We start from the raw sequence: 20,928 nt of genomic DNA, 5'->3' as shown, positions 1-20,928 counted from the left end.
CATTTAAATTTATAGTAATATAATTATTAAATATCTAATATCGTATTATATCTCTTCTATATAAAAAATGTGTAGATAATATAAATTATTGGTTTTAACAGTTTTTTTTTTTAAACTTTAACATAATATTCTAAATATTTAATAGAATATACTCTTAAAATCAATTAAAAATAAATATTTATTAATTATATTAATATAAAGTTAAATGTTATAAAATATCATTATTAAATTAAAATATTATAAAATAGTATTAGATATTATAAATTCAAATGTTATAAATTACTATTATTGCTATATATAACATATAATATTTAAGCCTAATTTTTATAAAATTGTACTAGAATAAATATTTAATAATAACATCGATATAAATTCAAATATTAAAATATTATTATAATAATATTTAATTCAAAACTAGATTTTTAATAATTATATTATTATAAATTCACATGTTATAAAATATTATTATTACAATAATATATAATACATAATTAATACATTATATATAAGTGTCGTGTGTGTATAAATAGTATGATTGTGTAACTAAAATAAGAAATTAGAATAACATTTATCTTCTATACAAAATAAAGAAGTTTTTTCTTCAATCATTGATGTGTGATTTGAATAATATCATGAATGTTTGTACCTTAAATAGAGTAGTTTGTGATCTAAAATATTATCGTATTATTTAAAAAAAAGATAAACAATGTTTTGATTTAATTTTTTTTTAATATGTTTATGTCATTTATTTATATATAATATTATTTATTTATTAAAAATTATATAGCAATCATAAAAACTTAATAAAAAATAATTAGTATATTTTATAAATAATTAATGCATTTTTCTCATATATATATATATATACTAGTTAGAATGTACGTGCAATACACGTTATGTTTTGCACTAGAATTTAAAACATAAATATTTAAAAATTATATAATTTCTATAATAAATATTAAATATGTGAAATAATGAAAATATATTACATAGTATTAAAAGAAAAACGTTGTGTTAATATTTAAAAGATTTAGTTAGGCAATTTATAAACTAAGACGAAGATTCAACTACTTCCTTTTGTTGGAATTCTTGAATAGATTAGACATTAAAATTCTTATATTGCTGTTGCTTTAACTTTTCTGGATCAGCATAAATTTGTTTTGTCTAGCTCTTTGTTGACAATTTTTTGCTTAGTCTTTCAATATATTCTTTCTTCTCCTGAGAAATTATTTTTATAGGTTTAAGTTAGTGTTGAAAAATGATATTACTGAAATTTCTTTAGTATATACATTTTTTTTTTTAAAACACAACAAACCTCTTTAGAATGTTCCATTAATTGTACTGCAAAGCAACCCAACATCTCTTCTGCTACATGGCCGAACATAATGACAGATATACTTCTAGTGTTCTCATTGATTTCCGCATATGCTCTGGCACTGAAATTGATATGATTTTCATTTTGCATTAGTTTATTTTAAGAAGATACATTTTTTAGAACGTTTAAATTATTTAATACACACCGTGGTGTTGCAATTGATCTACTTCCACATTTACACACAAAGTTTTCATTGTATGTTTTTGTAGTTCCCGAGTTACATGCAGGACATGACATGTAGTAGAATATTTGTGCTAAGTTTGTTAGAATTATTTTTCCTTGAATCCAGAATTTTGCTATCTACATTAATTTATTTGGAATAGTCATTCAAAATGTTGGTATAAATATAATTTATTGGAAAATAATAAAAATCACTTTACCTCCATTGGTTGTAAACTTTTCATTAAATCTGCAATATTTCCAACCTTAACAATTTCACGAATCCCAGCAGACGATAGGAAGACACATGGATATGTACAAGATCTTGTAATAATACTTCTTATTTTTAATTTATTTTTATCTGCTCTGAATAATAATAATAAAATAAAGATAAATGTTAGAAAATAGTTTAGGGTTTTGTTATATGTATTAAGCCTATTTTATTTACAAATCCTGCCACATCGTCACATTTAAAAAAATATAATAACTATAAAATTAATTAAAATAAAAAGAACCATTTTGCAAATATCACTATCATTTTGGCAAATTCCTCATATTTAGAGAGTGATACGACTCTTTAGAGAGATAAAGCGAGGAGGGAGTTACGATGAAGAGTACGGTGGCATTTCTGGTGATCCTCTGCATGGTTCGAGCCAGTGAATCGATTTGGCTAACTCTACCCTCGTCCGGCACCAAGTGCGTCTCCGAGGAAATCCAGAACAACGTTGTCGTTTTGGGAGATTACGTCGTCGTTTCCGAAGATCATTCTAACGACACCCCCACCATCTCCGTCAAGGTTAATTCTTTATTTCTCCTTTTCTTTCTTTCTCTCTCTCTCTCTCTCTCTCAATTTCATCTTCTATTTCCATAGCAATTCTAGATTTCCGCTATTTGTTTTGTTTGGTTGTTGAGAAAATTTAAAAAAAATTATACGGTTAAATAATGAATTGGGATTTTTTTAATTTAGAATTTCCTTGCTCGTTTTTTGTAAAGAAAGTAAAATTTTGATTCTTTATAATATTTGTTTTGTTTTATTCTGATAGCTTTTTAATGATTTGAATTTGATTTGTTCATAATCCGTGAAACAGCAAAGTCTATATATTGCTTAACTTCACTAATTCCAAAACAAACAATCACAAATTCAAATGGGTTCCATTAAAAGATTCAATCGATCTATACAATATTCCAAGAAAGAAAGATGATTATCAGTGACCTTGAGAACCAATTATGTCTGTATATCATTAAAATAGGAAGTTTGATGAGATAAATTTTAATTATGGCTGTAAATGCCATTGGTTGTGTCTTATGGTAATGACTGTGTCTTAATGGTTTGATAAGTCTTATAGTAATGGTTGTGTCTTATGGTTTGATGAGGTTTAATAACCAACTGTTAAGTGCTAAAATCTGTTAAGTAGTGTTAAATTCTGTTAAAACATACCAAAATCCGTTAAATACTAAATTCTGTTACATAGCCACTTATATAATAAGTAATATATATATATATATATCACATTTCGACAATAGTCACCACTCTTTGAATTTGAATTTACCGACAAATTTTGGTATCTCAATATCAATTCATATACTCCAACTAATAAATACATGTCATATAATTTTAAATTACTAATTAATATATTAATTTTTTAATTGTATCTTTTTTATTTAAATATTTTAAATAATATAACACATGCATTTATTAGTTAGATATCAATCAAAAAACTTAAATTGAAGAGAGAATATTTTGACCGGCCCTGCTCCTTGCTATCTTTAAATAGGTATCCTGACCTATCTATAATTATCTTCCAAAAATCAGTGTAAACTTTTCAAATGTTTGATCCCTAATATAATTGGGCCAAAATCAGGGAGATATTTATATATATAAATATATATTATATACAAATGTCATATAAATTTCAAATAAATATTATATTTTAATTAAATAATTTATTTATTTTTATTTAAATTTATGTTTGTTCTAATTTTTAAATTTTAGAGTGACAATAAGAGATTATATATTATATGTTTAATGCAATATTAAATATTGTACGTGGATTTTAATTTCAAGTTTCTTGCTAGTTTTTTTTTAAAAATAATTTGTTGCTAATTCAAAGTAGATTATATTATATGTTTAATATGATATTACTCTAATAAGTGAGTTTAAGTTTAATTAAATTTTATTTAAGTTATAAAACGTATGATTTTATTATTTTTAAATAATTATCATTGTAAAATATCTCAAAAATATCATATTTTAATTTGTTTAATTACTTATTATTTTTAAATAATTATCATTGTAAAATATCTCAAAAATATCATATTTTAATTTATTTAATTATTTATTATTTTTAAATAATTATCATTGTAAAATATCTCAAAAATATCTTTTTTTAATTTTTTTAATTATTTATTTTATTTTATTTAAGTTTAAGTGTTTACAAACTACCCTTAAATATAAGAATATTATGTTAAATATAAGAATATTCTGTTAAAGTTAACATTAAAAAAAATAAAAAATCATTAAAACCAAGAATTTCCATTATCTATACACTTATTATATAAAAGAGATATAAATATTATATTTGCACCAAAATGCTTTATTTTTATTAAAAATTAATATATAATATAATTTTTTTAAACATATGCTATAATTTTTCTAATTTTTTTCTTTTTCATATTCTAAAAAATATATCAATTCTTATTAAAGTAACATTTTTTTTTCTAAAAAAATTATGAAAACGAAATAAAATAAAACTATTGAAATTAACAAAAAAAATAATAATTAAAGAATGTCAAAAAATTACTGAGAAAAAGTATTAAATATGATTTTAAAAATTAATTTTTTTAATTAATGGGTGCCTATATATATTCTTAGAGTGTAAATATAATACATGTTATGTATATATTTATATATATATATATGGAAGACTTCTCAATGGTTACTACCCATAGATGAGTACTAGCAATTATGATGATGTGGCAACATAGTGACTTGGTATAGTAAGTCACCAACAAGTAAATATTTTTTTCTACATTAATTTTGAATTTAATTATTTTTTTTTGCCATAATTAATAGTGTTTCCAACCAATGAGAAACACTAGCTATATTTAGAAATTCACATGCATTTGAAAAATGAAAAGTTTAAAAATATTATATTTTCATAATAAATACACGTTTTTTCATCGGGTAACCTTTCCAAAAATTTGAAAAAATTAATTTTTATTTTTACAAATATTAATTAACAACTATAAATATAAACCATTGATTTTAATCCGATGATTAACATTAAAATAATCATCCATGGGTAGTAACCATTAAGAGTGCACCCATATATATCTTCTATATAATAAGCGTGTAGATAACCGAAATTCTTAGTTTTAATGGTTTTTTATTTTTTTAATGTTAACTTTAATGAAATATTCTTATATTTAACAAAATATTCTTATATTTAACGGTAGTCTGTAAATACTTAAACTTAAATAAAATAAAATAAATAATTAAAAAAAATTAAAATAGGATATTTTTTAGATATTTTACAATAGTAATTATTTAAAAATAATAAATAATTAAACAAATTAAAATAAATTATTTTTGAGATATTTTATAATGATAATTATTTAAAAATAATAAAATTATACGTTTTATAATTTAAATAAAATTTAATTAAACTTAAACTCACTTATTAGAATAATAACCATATTAAACATATAATATAATCTATTGTCAATTAGGAACAAATGATTTTAAAAAAAAAACTGGCAAGAAACTAAAATTTAAAATCTACGTATAATATTTAATATTACATTAAATAAATAATATATAATCTTTTGTTGACACTCCTAAATTCAAAAAATAGAACAAACATAAACTTAAACAAAAATAAATAAATTATTTAATTAAAATATAATATTTATTTGAAATTTATATGACATTAATATAAATTTAATAAAAATAATTAATAAATTTTATAAATAAAACTAAGCAAACGTACATATTGCACGTTGTTTGTATCTAGTATATATATATATGGCAATGAATAAATTGTTAATTAATTAATTATATCTGTATAGAATATTTTTTATTGAGGTGCAGCTGTAGCGTCTTCTCTTTCTCTTTGTGTATGAAAATTTTAATCAATACATATATGCATGCACCAGTGATTAATCTTTTCATTTAACAGTCATCAATCTTTTTCTCAATTGTAAAGATATGCATTTTATACAATTCAAACAAGAGTGCATATTGGATTAGCCAGAGGCACATACTAAATGAGGAAGAGGGAACGTGGAAATGCCTTTGGAAAACCAATTTACATGCGCGGCCCCTTTGTGGCAACCAATTATGTTTTCTCTGCTTGTTAATGAAAGTTCTTATTCAGCAAAAAAAAAAAAAATCATATCATTCAAACAAGAAGAAAAGAAGTTTGCATTTCATATTAATTAATATTTTCTTTTTTATATTTCTATCGAGACTTTGGTCTTGTGTTTACTTATGTTGGTGACTCTGTTAAGCACAACTCTCGAAATTTCGGATTTATTTTATAAAATTTTAACATAATTAATTTGGGTTATTGTTTTATGATGTCCTTGCATGTACAATCCTATATATTTTCATAGCATAATAATTTAAATAATTTACTAAGTTTTACTTTAATTTGTAGATGTCTTTTGAGCAACAAGATAGGATGTCTGAATCTAATCAAATATTTGATATTTCTCGGGCAATCAAACATTTGAAGAACAACTTATCATCACTAAAATAAGAGTTAATTAACTTATCATCAATGAAAGAATAGTCAAGTGCACTCAGTACAATTGTAGGAACAACACAATTTAGTATGCTAGTGATAGAAAAATGTGTAGAAGAACCCACTGCTATTGTAAAGAAAAATAAGAAAAACGAAAAATAAGATGAAAGAAGAAGTACTTGATGAACATGATGTTAAGACTATAGAATTAGAATGTAACTAACACAGATATATAAGAGATTTGGACTCTTCCAAAAGCAAACGCTCGAATAAAAGATTCCCCTCTCCTTGTTCACTCTTCCTACCATATATATACCCTCCTCACGAAATTTGAGTTTACCTTGAAAACCACATTCTACTTTCCATATAGTGGGTTACGCAATTAGATATTATCATACTCTGTTCATAATAAGTATCAATCAAGTTTAGGCGGACACACGTACACACCAAATTTCATATCTAAGACCATCACATATATCTTAAGTGACCAACGTGTCTACCAATCTTGGTGTTGCAAGCTTGACAGTAAAATAGTTTGAACAAGTCAAAAAATTTCTAAAACCAAATCTCAATCAAGCTGCTACTATGTACGGAGAAAAAAATCCTACCACTAGATGATAATCCAGATTCTATACCCGCTACACACCCAAAAATTAAGAGAAAAAATATGTAATAATCACTTTCAAATCCTTGTTTACTTTTTTCTTCCTTTCTATTTTCTTCCTCGTAATATATTGTAACGCCCTAATTTCTCATAAATTACTGAGAACACAATGTTGGATCATAATCATAAATATTGCTCTTTTATTGAATAAAAACTTAAAAATAAATACATGGATTTACAAAAATAAAATAATTGTATTTAACATAAAAATGAGCAACATTTAAGTAAAACTTTAAAATAACATGCTTTAATAAAAATAGGCCTGCTCGATCTTCCTCGACTATATGGTCCCTACGAATACATCACGAAACTCTTAGGTCTTACTCGCCACCAACCTTTCTATCATCAATTTTCTGCACAACAACATCATAAGGAGTGAGCTTCTAAGCCCAGTAAGAAAAATACAAACAAAAGTTAGTCATATAATCAAACATATCATAAATTTCACAAAATTCATACAAAAACTTATTTATACTAATCATACAACAATAAACCCTAGGTCAAATCATAACCTAAATCATATCATAAATCATAATCTAAGTCATAGCCATAAATCATAAGTCATAGATCATAAATCATAGGTCATAAGTCATAACTATGGGTCGTAAGTCATAATCATAATTGTAACTATGGGTCATAATAACAAGTCAGATATAATAAAAAGATAAGTGTTTATACATGGGTGACAATTAAGCCCCGAACATAAGTCTGTCATACACCGGACATCGCTTAGGTCTGTCATAAAGTTTTGCCAACCGAGCCTACCGGACATAAGTCTGTCATACATCATTGGATACCTTAGGTCTAGACACACTTACCCATTTATTGTACCTGAAATGTTAGGTCATACAAAACACAAACTAAATCATAAACTAAACTACCTAATTTTCCTTACCAAAAACTGGAATATTGGAGACAAGTGCAGGATTGGAAACTCCTAAAACCAAACATAAGAAACCATAAGTCCTCTAAAGAAAAGAAGATGAAAAGAAAATCTAAACCATCAAGACAGTAACTTACCGAAGACTTTAAGTTTCAAGAAACTCAAACACCTAACCAAAAGTCATTATAACGAATTAGGTTTTGAAATAAAAGAAAAGAATAAGACTATTGGAAATGGACTAAACCTGAAGATTAATGGTACCTTAGATAGTTTAGAGCTTTGATCTATACCTTGAACACCGAAATCACACAAAAGCTTACTTCCCAAGTGTTTAGAAAAGCTTTAGATTTGAAAGCTTTAACCCTAAAACCCTAGTGTTTCTCTCTAGAATGAACTTAGCAGCTTGGAGGCTCTGAACTGTGCTTGAATGATGATGAAAATGGCTGAGTGAAGGGTCCTATTTATAGAGTTCAAGGAGTGAAACTAACTCCTTTTAAAATGAATACATAAATGATTAAAAATGAATTAATTTGAATTATATGTTCAACAGATGCCCAGAACTCGGTCAAAAACGTTCAGGAACGAGTCAAGGTTGTTGAGGGTTGTTTCTAGTTTAGAATTCTACGAAAAATTAAAAAAAAAATGGTCACTGGAGCCGATATATCGCCTAGGGTAGGCGATATATCACCCCTACCATGATTCCGAGGGTTCGTGGTTTTGTTCGTGCGAAGTCGACGTGTTTTTCGTATCAATATAGGTGATATATCGGCCCTTATAGCTGCGATATATCGGCATACGCTGATATTTCAAACACGTTTTTGCACATTTCAGGATAATTTGAAATTGATTAAAACTACTTTGACTGAGTAAAACGTGATTCTAACATATGATGGAAGGTTCTAGAGCTTCTAGATCGTTCTTTTAATTAAACTATTCATCAAAAATACTTAAATCCTTAATAAACATGCTTGTGACAAGTGTCACGTTCTTAATTATTCTATATAAACTACTACTACTACTACCTTAGGTTATAATAAATAATATTCTTAGGACCAACTATATTAATCAAACCTTATGATAAAATTAATATTTCTAAACCATAGGTTAAACTTATAAAATCCATAACTATTTCTATGAGTTTCCAACTAAATCCCGACTATTGAATTTAACCAATATCCACGAAAAATAAAATTCTACTATTGCTACTGCTACTGCTACAGCTACTGCTACTGCTACTGCTACTGCTACTGCTACTGCTACTGCTACTGCTACTGCTACTGCTACTGCTACTGCTACTACTACTGCTGCTACTGCTACTACTACTACTACTAACCTTATGATAAAATTAATATTTCTAAACCATAAATTAAACTTATAAAATCCATAACTATTTCTAGTTTCCACTAAATCCCGGCTTTGACCAACATCCACGAAAAATAAAATACTATCTTGCTAAGTAAAATATCGAGATGCTACAATAATTTCCATGAAACAGCTGCGCCACCTAGAGTGAACACATATCCATTAGTATCTTTCGAGTCTTGGATTTCAGATATCCAGCTTACGTCAGTGTATCCTTCAAGAACATCTGATTCTCTGGTATAGTTCAACCCATAGTTACGAGTATACCGCAGGTACCTAAGTACTCTTGTAATTTCCTTCCAGTTTTCAACACTTGCATTACTCGTGAATCGACTTAAAGTACTTACAGTGTAGGAAATATTTGGTTTAGTACAACTCATCAAGTACATTGGACTACCTATCACTCTAGCATACTCTGCCTGAGAGACACTGCTGCTTTTATTCTTGGACAGATGATGACTTATGTCAATTGGTGTTCTAGACACACTAGAATCATTTTTACCAAATTTGTCAAGAATCTTGTCCACATAGTGTGACTGACTCAAACTAAGTCCAATTGGCGTCCTTGTAATCTTTATTCATAGAATTACACCAGTCAGTCCCATGTCCTTCATGTCAAACCTTGAGTTCAACATATCTTTGGTAGATTTTACCATTCGTTTGCTTCCGACAATGAGTCTATCATCTACATACAAACAAAGAATAATATATCTATTGTTTGTATTTTTGATATAAACACATTTGTCACACTCATTGATTTTGAAGCCACTGGTCATCATGACTGTAACGACCCAAATTTGCTAATAAGGCTTAGGGCCTTGATTAGCGTGCCTGGAGGGAAATAAGTGATTTATTATTGTGATATATGAATTTGTGTGAGTATGTGATTATAAATGCATGTTTAGGTGAATTAAATATGCATGTGGGGCCCGTTTGGTTATTAGGGGAATGTTTGTAATTTTAGCCCGTTGAGGGCATAAATGTGATACTTGTAATAATTGTGATATATTTGTGTTGCACGATCCGAGACAGTCCTAGGGAGCGGTGAGCTAGAAAGTCACAACGGGGTCGAAAATCCGACTCAGGGCGAGTCGAGGGGTATTTAGGGTATTAGAAATTTTATGGGGTTATCGAGGTATGGAAATAAATATTTGGAGATATATTTGAAGGTAGAATGTTTATGAGGGAATATTGGGGAAATTTACCATTTTGCCCTCGGGGACTGTTGACGCCGTTTTTCGTCAGCAGTGAAAGAAGAGCACGTAAACAATAACTGATAATGGCCAATTAAATACGAAAACACAAATACACGATTTTTACGTGGTTCAGCAGTTAAATCTGCCTAGTCCAAGAGTCTCTGTTATTAAACTCAAGATTATCTCTGAAAATTCTTTAGCATGAATTCTTCAGAGTTTTCTCTCAAGGTTCAGAATTTCGGTCCATTACAATGGTGCATGACCCCTCTATTTATAGAGAAGGCTGCAGAATACTATCCCACATATTTTGGGTAGTTACTCTTTTTGTGAATAAAATTAATGGCTTTAAATGCCTATAATCAGATATAAAAGGAAACTTCCCCTGAAGACCAGGGGACGTATAATTGACCAAATAATATCCCACGATTCTAGGGGATTTACAGTAATAAATGAGGATTACATCTCGTATGGACAACACTTATAGATATTCAAGGTGGTTATCATATATCTCCAAGGCTTTAGCTTCCCAGGTTTCCCGTCATCTTTCGAGCTAGAGACATCTCCCGAGGTCACATGGCTTTCGAGATCGTATGTGCGTTGAGCTCAGGACCCCTGATCCGAGGTCATCCCTGAGGATGGATGCGTTTCCGGAGCTACCTTTCGTGGTCATGAATACTTCGAGGTCACCATACTCGAGGTCGTCTATGACTTGCAGGCTCGATATTCAATCCTGGAGCATACTTCAAACCTTATGAGTCCACTTGCTGCGAATCCACCTTTCGAGGTCATATTTAACATAGCTCGAAATCTGGGTATAACATCTTGCCCCCTCAAAAGTATTTGTTCGAATCCTAAGAGAAGGAAACTTTTGAACTACTTTCTTTGAGAACTGTATCATCATACACTTTTGAAAATGGATACGCGTCAGCTGGGTATTGCTCATTTTTGGTACTTGAGTACCTTGAAAACATGCCCACGATCATCCGTCTGCCACATTTTTGGCGCCATCTTGTCATTGATCCCCATCCGTTGGATCTAGCAAGGATTTCATTCAACGCCCTGGATTAATCCCCCTTTTTCCATCTATATATACGAGACCCCACTCTTCATCTTCTTTTTTACCTTCGTTCACCAGGAGCAAGAAAAAAGGAAAAACATAACCAGAAACCTTCCTATAAAGCTTCTACCCCGTGCATGTTTTCTCAGCAAAAGAAACAAAGAAACCCTGGTTTGTTCGAGTCCGTGAGTTCTTATTTGCAACCTCTCCTTCAATCAACGATCTCTCTGCAAACGCCATTATTGTGTAAGTATGCAATCTTCATTTTCCATTTTGTTATTTTTTGTTCATGCTGTTCTTGCTGTGTATGTGTATGTACTAGTTTACATCCTTAGCATAATACGATAGGAGATTTCTATCCGATAGGCTCTTGTGTTGTTGTTGTTTTTTTTTTTTTTTACTCCCAACACAGAATTTGCATCACTGGTTCATACCCAGTTTTGATGTTTGAACAAGGTTCCTGTTTTCTGGGTTTTAAAATTTTAAGAGACTTTTCTTGTGCACCAAGATTTCGGGTAAAAAACATGGGCCTTGACAAATGCACGAAACCCAAGGCTGCCTTTTCTGGTTAACCGCCACTCTTTTTTCCCTTGATTTTCGGGATTTTCAAAAAAAATTCCACTCTCCTTCCTTTCCCGTGGAACGCATGTCCTGACTCTTTAATAAGGGCCTTAATATATATAGCTTGTTTTGTTCCTTAACCCCGAGCTCGTAATCTCGAGCTCGAAACTCTTGCATGCATGGCCCTCACCAATTTTTCTTTCTCGCTAGATGTCACAGAATCTGGAAAGACGGTGGGGGTCGTTGCTGGCAATCCCTTACGAGCCAAAATCTTCGAGCCCAGAATCGCTGTTCACCCGGAATCAACGTCGGATAAGAGAATACGAGCTTGCGCGCGAGCAAGAGGACATTCGAGCTCACTACCGCCACCAGATAGACAAGGTCATAGAGGGGAAAAGGAGAGTTCTTCGGGAGGCCCTCTATCCGGAATCCAATTCAGGACCTAGGCCGATTACTCTCGATCCTGCATTAAAGGTTACTGCCGCATACCATCCAGGAGAGCTCAAATTTTCACTGATGGGGGAACCTTCTTCTTCGCAGCTGAGGAGAGAAATGTTTGAGGTCGAGCACTATTGGAGCTCGGTTACCACAACTAGTCAGATAACTGACATCCTGGCTTTCCACGGCCTTAGCCTGTCAGGCTCCTTGAAGTGTCGAGCTCCGGTCGACCATGAACGAAGTTGCTTCGCCCTTGGGGGCCGCGACGCCAATGTGAAATACGCGGCCTGGAGCCAGGAACATATGAGGGCAGGAGCACTGTTGCCCTTGAAGTCTTTTTTCAAAGACTTCACTGATTTCGTTGGGTTGGCTCCGTTCCAACTCAACACCAATTCTTACAGGGTGTTGTCTGCCCTGAGGTCCTTATACCACGAGATAGGGTGGAAAGGACCTTCGCCTCAAGAGATTTTGTATCTCTTTTGTCTGAAAAGTAACCCCTCCCGAGCTCGGGGAGGGGATGTCTTCTATTATCTCTCGAGCTATCCCAAGGAGAAGAAGGTCTTTGAAGATCTTCCCAATCATCCGCCTGATTTCAAAAGGGCCTTCTTCTGGACGGACGGCCTGTCCCCGTCTCGACACTATTCGTTCAGGCAGATTCGTAAGTATTCTTGTTATCTTTATTTCTGTGCTCGAGATTTTAGCTCTTAGATCCGTACTTAGTAGAAATATGTTGTCTTTCAGCCAATTTTCAGCGTCCCACTCCTGACGAGACAATGAAGGAGCATAGAGAGACCCTGCTCCAACTCCCACATGGCAGGAGGTCTCTCTTATACCTTTTACACGAGGATAAGCTCCGAAAGTGCGTACTTTTGGGGGAGGGCCAGTCCACCTTTGACTGGTCCAATAAAAAATACGAACATTGGGAGCAGGTGCCCCTGCCCATAGGCGCCCTTCCTTCAAGGAGAGAAACGAGGCCGCCACTTCCAGTTCGCCTGAGGAGTCCGCTGTCTGGGAATGAGGCTAATGATGAAGCCTCGAGCTCAGATTCAGATGAAGGTAAAGTCCTCCCTACCTCGATAATGTGGTCCCCCACCTTACTAAAACATAGGCCCAATAGGTTAGTCTCGTGCCCACAGGATAGATACCGCTTCTACATATGGAGTTGGGTTGATGACTGTGTCCATAGGTTTGATAGTGGGCTCGGGAAATACGACACCATGTATACCACGGACGAAGTGTGGAACGGGATAGCTGTTCAGTACGGGACCAATGATTATAGGGACCTTTCGAGGTTATCACCCACATATAGGGAAGGCACTCCCCCCGCCTCCTCTGAAGACGGGGGAATTTCATGGTCCCCAAGCTCGAGCTCGGGGGAGAGTTCCAGTTAGGTTTATTCTATCATCACTTTATATCTCTGTGATACTGAAACAACTTGTATGCTTCTCTTTTATTAACTCACTTTGTGTTGTGACTTATGCAGGCAAGATGGACTCCGACCTCGACAACATCATCGATGGTGCTGGTGCCAAGAGAAGCAAGCGTCCCAGAGCGGGGGCGCTGAAGGCCGACCGGCCGGGCAAGGGCCCCAAGAGGTCCAAGAAAACCCCTCCTCCTGCTCCGCTGGTTTCGAGCTCCATCGCTGCGGCGGCTTCCCAGGCCGGCGCTTCCACAACGGCGCCGTCCTCGCAGGTCGTCGCCTCGGCAGTGGCGCCGACTTCGCTGGTCGGTCCCTCCGCTATGGTTGAGTCCCAACCTCCTGTGGTGGTTCAGTCATCCTTAGGTCCGCCTTCTAGAAGGCCTTCTGCTTCTCGAGCACAGAAGCTATCAGTTTCCACCCACATGGATGCATATGTGGTTGACAATGTCGCTGGGTCCCATGGATCTACGCTGGTCTCGGATGTTATGTCCCGGATCGGCCAGAGCTTTGGCAGTCTCGAAGCTCCCTAATGGCAATGCTTGAACGATACCCAAGACTGCACTGTCCTCTATGAGAAGAGTATCGAGCTCGCTTCCGCGGTAAGTATCCTTCTATAGCCCTTCTTCTTGGTTATAATCACACAGACTTGGTGTTAATGATGACTTTTTCTTTTTCAGTCTCTTGCCTTTACCGCCCAGCTCAATTATAAGTTGAACAACGAGATTCACTCGAGTAAGTCTCATGCTCAAGAGGCGAAGAATCTCCACCTCAAAGCGAGCGATGATCTGAAGGCAGCGAATGCGAAGCTTGAGGCAGGAGCCAAGGAACGTGAGGACATGGCCACCGAGCTCTGGAAGTTGAAGACTGAGCTCGAGGAGCATAAGAAGGAGATCACCCAGCTTCAGGAGACCAACAAGAAGCTTGAAGAGGAAAAAGTTGCTACCTTTGACATCATGGAGGATGCAAAAGCTCGTCTCCTTGCTGAGTACAAAGAGAAGAAAGAACAAGCGGTTGACTCGGCCATGTACCGAATGTGGGCCTACAATGAAGATCTGGACACCAGCTTCTTAGGTCCTCACGAGGCGACTCTTCTTGACAGGTGGAATGCTCGGCTCGAGAAGGAAGAGGCTGAGGAGCTCGAGAAGGAAAAGGGTGCTCGGGATGCTGTTTCGGAGGGAGCCCAGGAGGACAGCCATGCTATTCGTCCTGAGGAATCCGGTGCCACTGATTCTGAGAAGGCCAAGGAGACTCTTCTTCCTTAAATCTAATCTCGGGGAGACCATCTATTGGGGCTGCTTCCCCCTAATCTTTGTAATTATTTTAATTTATGCCCTCGGGGCTGATATTTCTTTAAATATTACTTGTATATGCTTTACATTTCTTGGCTCGAAATATTTTGCACATTTTTTATGGATGAGTCATTTATGTTTATTTATTCATACAAAAATATTGTGGATTTAGGTTCGAAGCTCAATGCATTCATGCACAGTTTGTTCAAATTATCTGCTTCCGACCTCGTTATTTTTCAAGGTCGGATATTACTTTAACCATGAACCCAAAAGTACTTATATGGTATGTAATGTGAATGATTTGGTTATATCTTTTTTGCTTAGTCACTTTTCCTCATCCTCAGTTTTTGCTCCAAGGTTAAGAGTTCGAAACTATTTTTCTTTAAGATATTCCAGCCTCGATCTCGACTTATCTCGAAATAGGTTTAGGTTCCTATTTACCATCGATTAGTTTTTTGGCTGGTTTGTTCCAAACCTGTTAAGTTTGCACATCTGGTTAACTCCAAATGTTTTCAGTTTTTTGATAATTTGGTTATGTCCGAACTATCTAAGCTTGCATATCTGGTTACATCCAAATACTTTATATGTTTTTGATAATTCGGTTAGGTCCGAACTATCTAAGCTCGCGTATTTGGTTATATCCAAATACTTTATATGTTTTTGATAATTCGGTTAGGTCCGAACTATCTAAGCTCGCGTATTTGGTTATATCCAAATACTTTATATGTTTTTGATAATTCGGTTAGGTCCGAACTATCTAAGCTCGCGTATTTGGTTATATCCAAATACTTTATTTATTTTTTTTTTTTTAAGCTGATGGTATATCTACCGTTGATGCCCCCTTAATATCCTATGAGTGTGACCATAGGTTATTAAATTAAGAGAGATTGCAAAGATAAAAAATAAACAGAGATAATATACTGAATGAAATAAATCTTTATTTGATGGTAATCAAAAGGCAAACAAACTAATACAAATAGAAACTCATGGTTATAGGCAACACTTTTCCTACACTACTGATAGTAAGGTCTAAGGCGTTCGCCATTCCATGCTCGTGGTACTAGGCTCCCGTCCAATCTTGCAAGCTTGTACACACTAGGTCGGATGACTGACTCTATCTAGTATGGTCCTTCCCAGTTCGGCCCGAGCACTCCAACTGCTGGATCTCGAGTTGCCAAGAATAAGCGTCTTAACACTAGATCTCCCATTCCGAACTTTCGATCTCGAACCCTCTTGTTGAAATATCTGGTAGTTCGTTGCTGGTAGGCAGCATTTCTCAGCTGAGCCTCTTCTCTTTTTTCTTCAATCAAGTCTAGGGTTTCTTCGAGCTGAGTATGATTTGAACTTTGGTCGTAAATCTGAGTTCGGATCGTTGGGATTTCGACTTCTATGGGCAACATTGCCTCGCAGCCGTATGCTAGAGAGAACGGGGTATGTCCTGTTGAGGTTCGAGTTGGGGTCCTGTATCCCCAAAGGACTTAGGGCAATTCTTCGGGCCACCATCCCTTTGCTTCCTCCAACTTTTTCTTTAAAGAACTCTTGAGAGTTTTGTTCACAGCTTCGACCTGGCCATTCGTTTGAGGGTGAGCCACTGATGAAAAACTCTTTATTATACCGTTCTTTTCACAAAAGTTGGTGAACAAGTCGCAATCAAACTGGGTTCCGTTGTCGAACACGATCTTTCTCGGCACTCCGTATCGGCACACGATGCTCTTTACAACAAAATCAAGGATCTTCTTCGAGGTTATGGTTGCCAATGGTTCAACCTTCGTCCATTTTGTGAAGTAATCCACAGCGACTACAGCATATTTCACTCCGCCTTTGCCAGTTGGGAGTGAGCCTATGAGGTCGATGCCCCATACCGCGAAAGGCCATGGGGATGTCAACATGGTCAACTCGGATGGTGGGGCTCGGGGTATCGTGGTGAATCTCTGGCATTTGTCGCATTTCTTCACATACTCGAAAGAATCCGTTTTAATGGTTGGCAAGAAATATCCTTGGCGTATGATCTTCTTGGATAGGCTATGCCCCCCAGTGTGATCTCCGCAGAACCCTTCATGAATTTCTTCAATGATTTTCTTAGCTTCGGGAGGGGTTATGCACCTGAGTAACGGCATGGAATATCCCCTTCGGTACAGCCTTCCATCCAAAATTGTGTAACGGGGAAGTTGATACATCAACTTTCGAGCTTGATTCCGATCTTTTGGAAGAACTCCGTTTTCGAGATAATCAACTATCGGGGTCATCTAGGTCGGCTCTGTTTCGATCATACACACATCTTCCTCTTCTGGCTCGTTAATGCTAGGTGCTGATAGGTGTTCTATGGGTACAACATTCAGTTCTTCGTTTTTGGCGGACATGGCGAGTCGAGCTAAGGCATCTGCATTCGAGTTTTGCTCGCGAGGAACCTATTCGATTGTATAGAATTCGAAACACTCTAACGCGGATTTTTCCTTCTCCAAATAAGCTGCAATTCTTGTGCCACGAGCCTGGTATTCACCCAAGATTTGATTAACCACTAGTTGGGAGTCACTGTAGCAATGTATAGCTTTAGCTTTGAGTTCCTTAGCTATACGAAGTCCCGCGAGTAAAGCCTCGTATTCGGCCTCATTATTTGATGCTCTGAAGCCAAATCTTAGGGCAGAATGAAATCTGCTTCCTACGGGGGTAACTAAAATGACCCCTGGCCCTGCTCCATTTTCATTTGACGAGCCGTCGACGTAAAGTTTCCACAGCTCGTGGGCCGTGGTTATTACCTCGTCGTCGGCTATACCAGTACATTCCACTATAAAGCCCGCCAATGCCTGTGCCTTAATGGTCGTTCTTTGGTGGTAGGTGATCTCGAACTGTCCGAGCTCAACAACCCATTTAAGAAGTCGACCTGAAGCTTCTGGTTTAGACAGAACTTGCCTAAGTGGTTGATCAGTTAGCACATGGATGGAATGTGCCTGAAAGTAGGGGCGCAGCTTACGGGATGAATGAATTAGACTGAGCGCGAGTTTCTCCATCAATGGATATCTTGACTCTTCCCCCAGTAATCTTTTACTGATGTAATAAACGAGTCTTTGCACCCTCTCTTCTTCTGGGACGAGCACTGCACTTATCGAGTGTTCGGTAGTTGAAAGGTATAGGTACAGTATTTCCCCCGTTTCAGGTTTTGACAGGATGGGTGGTTCCGCAAGGTGCTTTTTGAGCTCCTGAAAGGCCAGCTCGCATTCCTCTGTCCATTCAAACTTCTTACCTCCTCTCAGTAAGTTGAAAAATGGAAGACCCCGATCAGTAGACTTCGAGATGAATATGCTTAGGGCCGCCATCCTGCCAGTCAGACTTTGGACATCCTTGTGCCTTCAAGGTGAGGGCATGTCAATCAAGGCCTTGATCTTGTCGGGGTTAGCCTCGATTCCACGAGAGTTCACAATAAAGCCCAAAAAATTTCCTGAAGATACCCCAAAAGTGCACTTCTGAGGATTTAGCTTCATGTTATACTTCCTGAGCACTCCGAAGCACTCTTCGAGGTCATCAACATGGTTCTTGTTGAGTTGAGACTTTACAAGCATGTCATCAACATAAACCTCCATGTTGTTCCCTATTTGTTATGAAAACATCATGTTTATGAGCCGCTGGTATGTGGCTCCAGCATTCTTGAGCCCGAATGGCATGACATTATAGCAGTATAGCCCTTTATCCGTGATGAAGCTCGTATGTTCTTGGTCGGGGGCATGCATGGGAATCTGGTTATATCCAGAATAAGCATCCATGAACGACATCAGGCCATGCCCCGCCGTGGCATCTACGAGCTGGTCAATCCTTGGTAACGGAAAACAGTCTTTTGGGCAAGCTTTGTTGAGATCTGAATAGTCAATACAGGTTCTCCACGTCCCATTGGGCTTTGGGACCAACACCGGATTGGCTACCCAGTCAGGGTAAAAGGCTTCCCTAATGAATCGGTTTGCCTTTAACCTGTCAAACTCCTCCTTTAAGGCCTTCTTTCTGTCCTCGTCCAGCTGTCTTCGCTTTTGTTGCTTCGGAGGAAAGCTTTTGTATATGTTTAGTGCGTGGCTTGCTACATTCGGGCTTATCCCCACCATGTCTGAGTGCAACCACGCGAAGACATCCTGGTTTTTCTTCAAAAAACAAATTAATTGCTATTTTGCCTCATCTTGGAGGTGTTTTCCGACCTTCACCTTCTTCGAGGGATCAGCTTCCTCGAGCTCCTCTAAAGGTTCGAGGTCAACTTTCTCCTCAATCCTCGGATCAATATCTTCGTCAATCTCTAAGACTGTTTCGTCTTTGTTTTGTACGATGACGAGTGCTTGGGCGTTCGTTTGTTTCTTTCCCCTCAAGGAGATGCTATAGCATTCCCTCCCTACCAATTGGTCTCCTTTTAATGTCCCGACTCCGCTAGGGGTCGGGAACTTAAGGGCCAGATGCCTTATTGATGAGACTGCCCCCAGCCCGACCAGGGCGGGTCTCCCGAGCAGCACATTGTAGGCAGATGGTAAGTCTACTACCACGAACTCCATTATCTTGGTCATCGAGACTGGATAGTCTCCCAAGCTCATGGGGAGCTCAATGGATCCCATACAGGTAATTCCTTCTCCTGAAAAGCCGTACAAAGTAGTTGTACATGCTTTCAGGTCGCGAAGGGAGAGTCCCATCTTCTCGAGGGTTGCTTTATAAAGGATGTTGACTGAGCTCCCATTATCTATGAGAACTCGGTGGACCCTTTTATTGGCCAACTCAAGAGTAATAACCAGCGGATCATGATGAGGGAACTGAACATGGGAGGCGTCTTCCTCGGTGAAGGTTATTAGTTATGTTTCAATCCTCTGGCTTTTTGGTGCCCTAGGTTCGGGTTCGTAAGGAGACCCGTCCCCTATCTTCAACTCGTTAACATACCTCTTTTGGACATTCATTCCCCCTCCTGCGAGGTGAGGCCCTCCCGAGATGGTTAACATCCTCTCCATCTATCGGCGGGGGCCTGTCTTCTTCCCGAGATCGGGAGTTATTGTTTTGTGTGGTCGGAGGCGCGGCTACTCTCTGGCTCGCGGCCGCCTGACCAGTATTCTGGTTTTTGACATAATTCCGGAAGTAACCTCTCAAGATCAACCCTTCGATCTCGTCCTTCAGTTGTCGACATTCATCGGTTGTATGTCCGGTGTCTCTGTGGAACCGACAATATTTACTGGATTCCCTCTTGGATTTTTGATTTCTCATCGGGTCTGGGCGCCTAAAGGGGACCTGGTTCTCATTAGCCAGGTATATGTTCTCCCGAGACTCATTGAGCTCGGTGTATACTCTATACACAGAGAAATACCTCTCCCCTTTCTTTTTCTTTCCCCCCTCAGCTTCGGGGTTACTTCCTTTGTTATTTTTCCTCTTGGAGGGGTTCTCCGTGGCAGGCTTTGGAGCTGCTGGGTCCGCCGAGGTTGAGGCAGAGTTGATGTTTATCGTTGTAGTTTCGGACTGGGAGGTCGCTTTGAGCGTCGACCTCGCTTATTCTACATTGACAAACCTCTGCGCTCGTCAGTTAAACTTGGTTATTGACCTTACCGGTTTCCCTTGCATGTCGTCCCAAAGGGCACTTCTCGGTAATACGCCAGTTCGGATAGCCATGAGGTGTCCACTGTCATCCACATCCCGGGCTCGGGCTACTTCCAGATTAAATCTTGTTAAGTAACTTTTTAGTGTTTCACCCGGTTGTTGTCGGACGTTAGTTAAGGTGGATGCTTCTAGTCTGACCCCCACCATTGCTCTGAACTGCTTCTTAAAGTCTTTA

This window comes from Humulus lupulus, chromosome 7 (genome assembly GCF_963169125.1).
Source record: "Humulus lupulus chromosome 7, drHumLupu1.1, whole genome shotgun sequence".
Lineage (NCBI taxonomy): Eukaryota > Viridiplantae > Streptophyta > Magnoliopsida > Rosales > Cannabaceae > Humulus > Humulus lupulus.
This window is presented reverse-complemented; position numbering follows the sequence as displayed.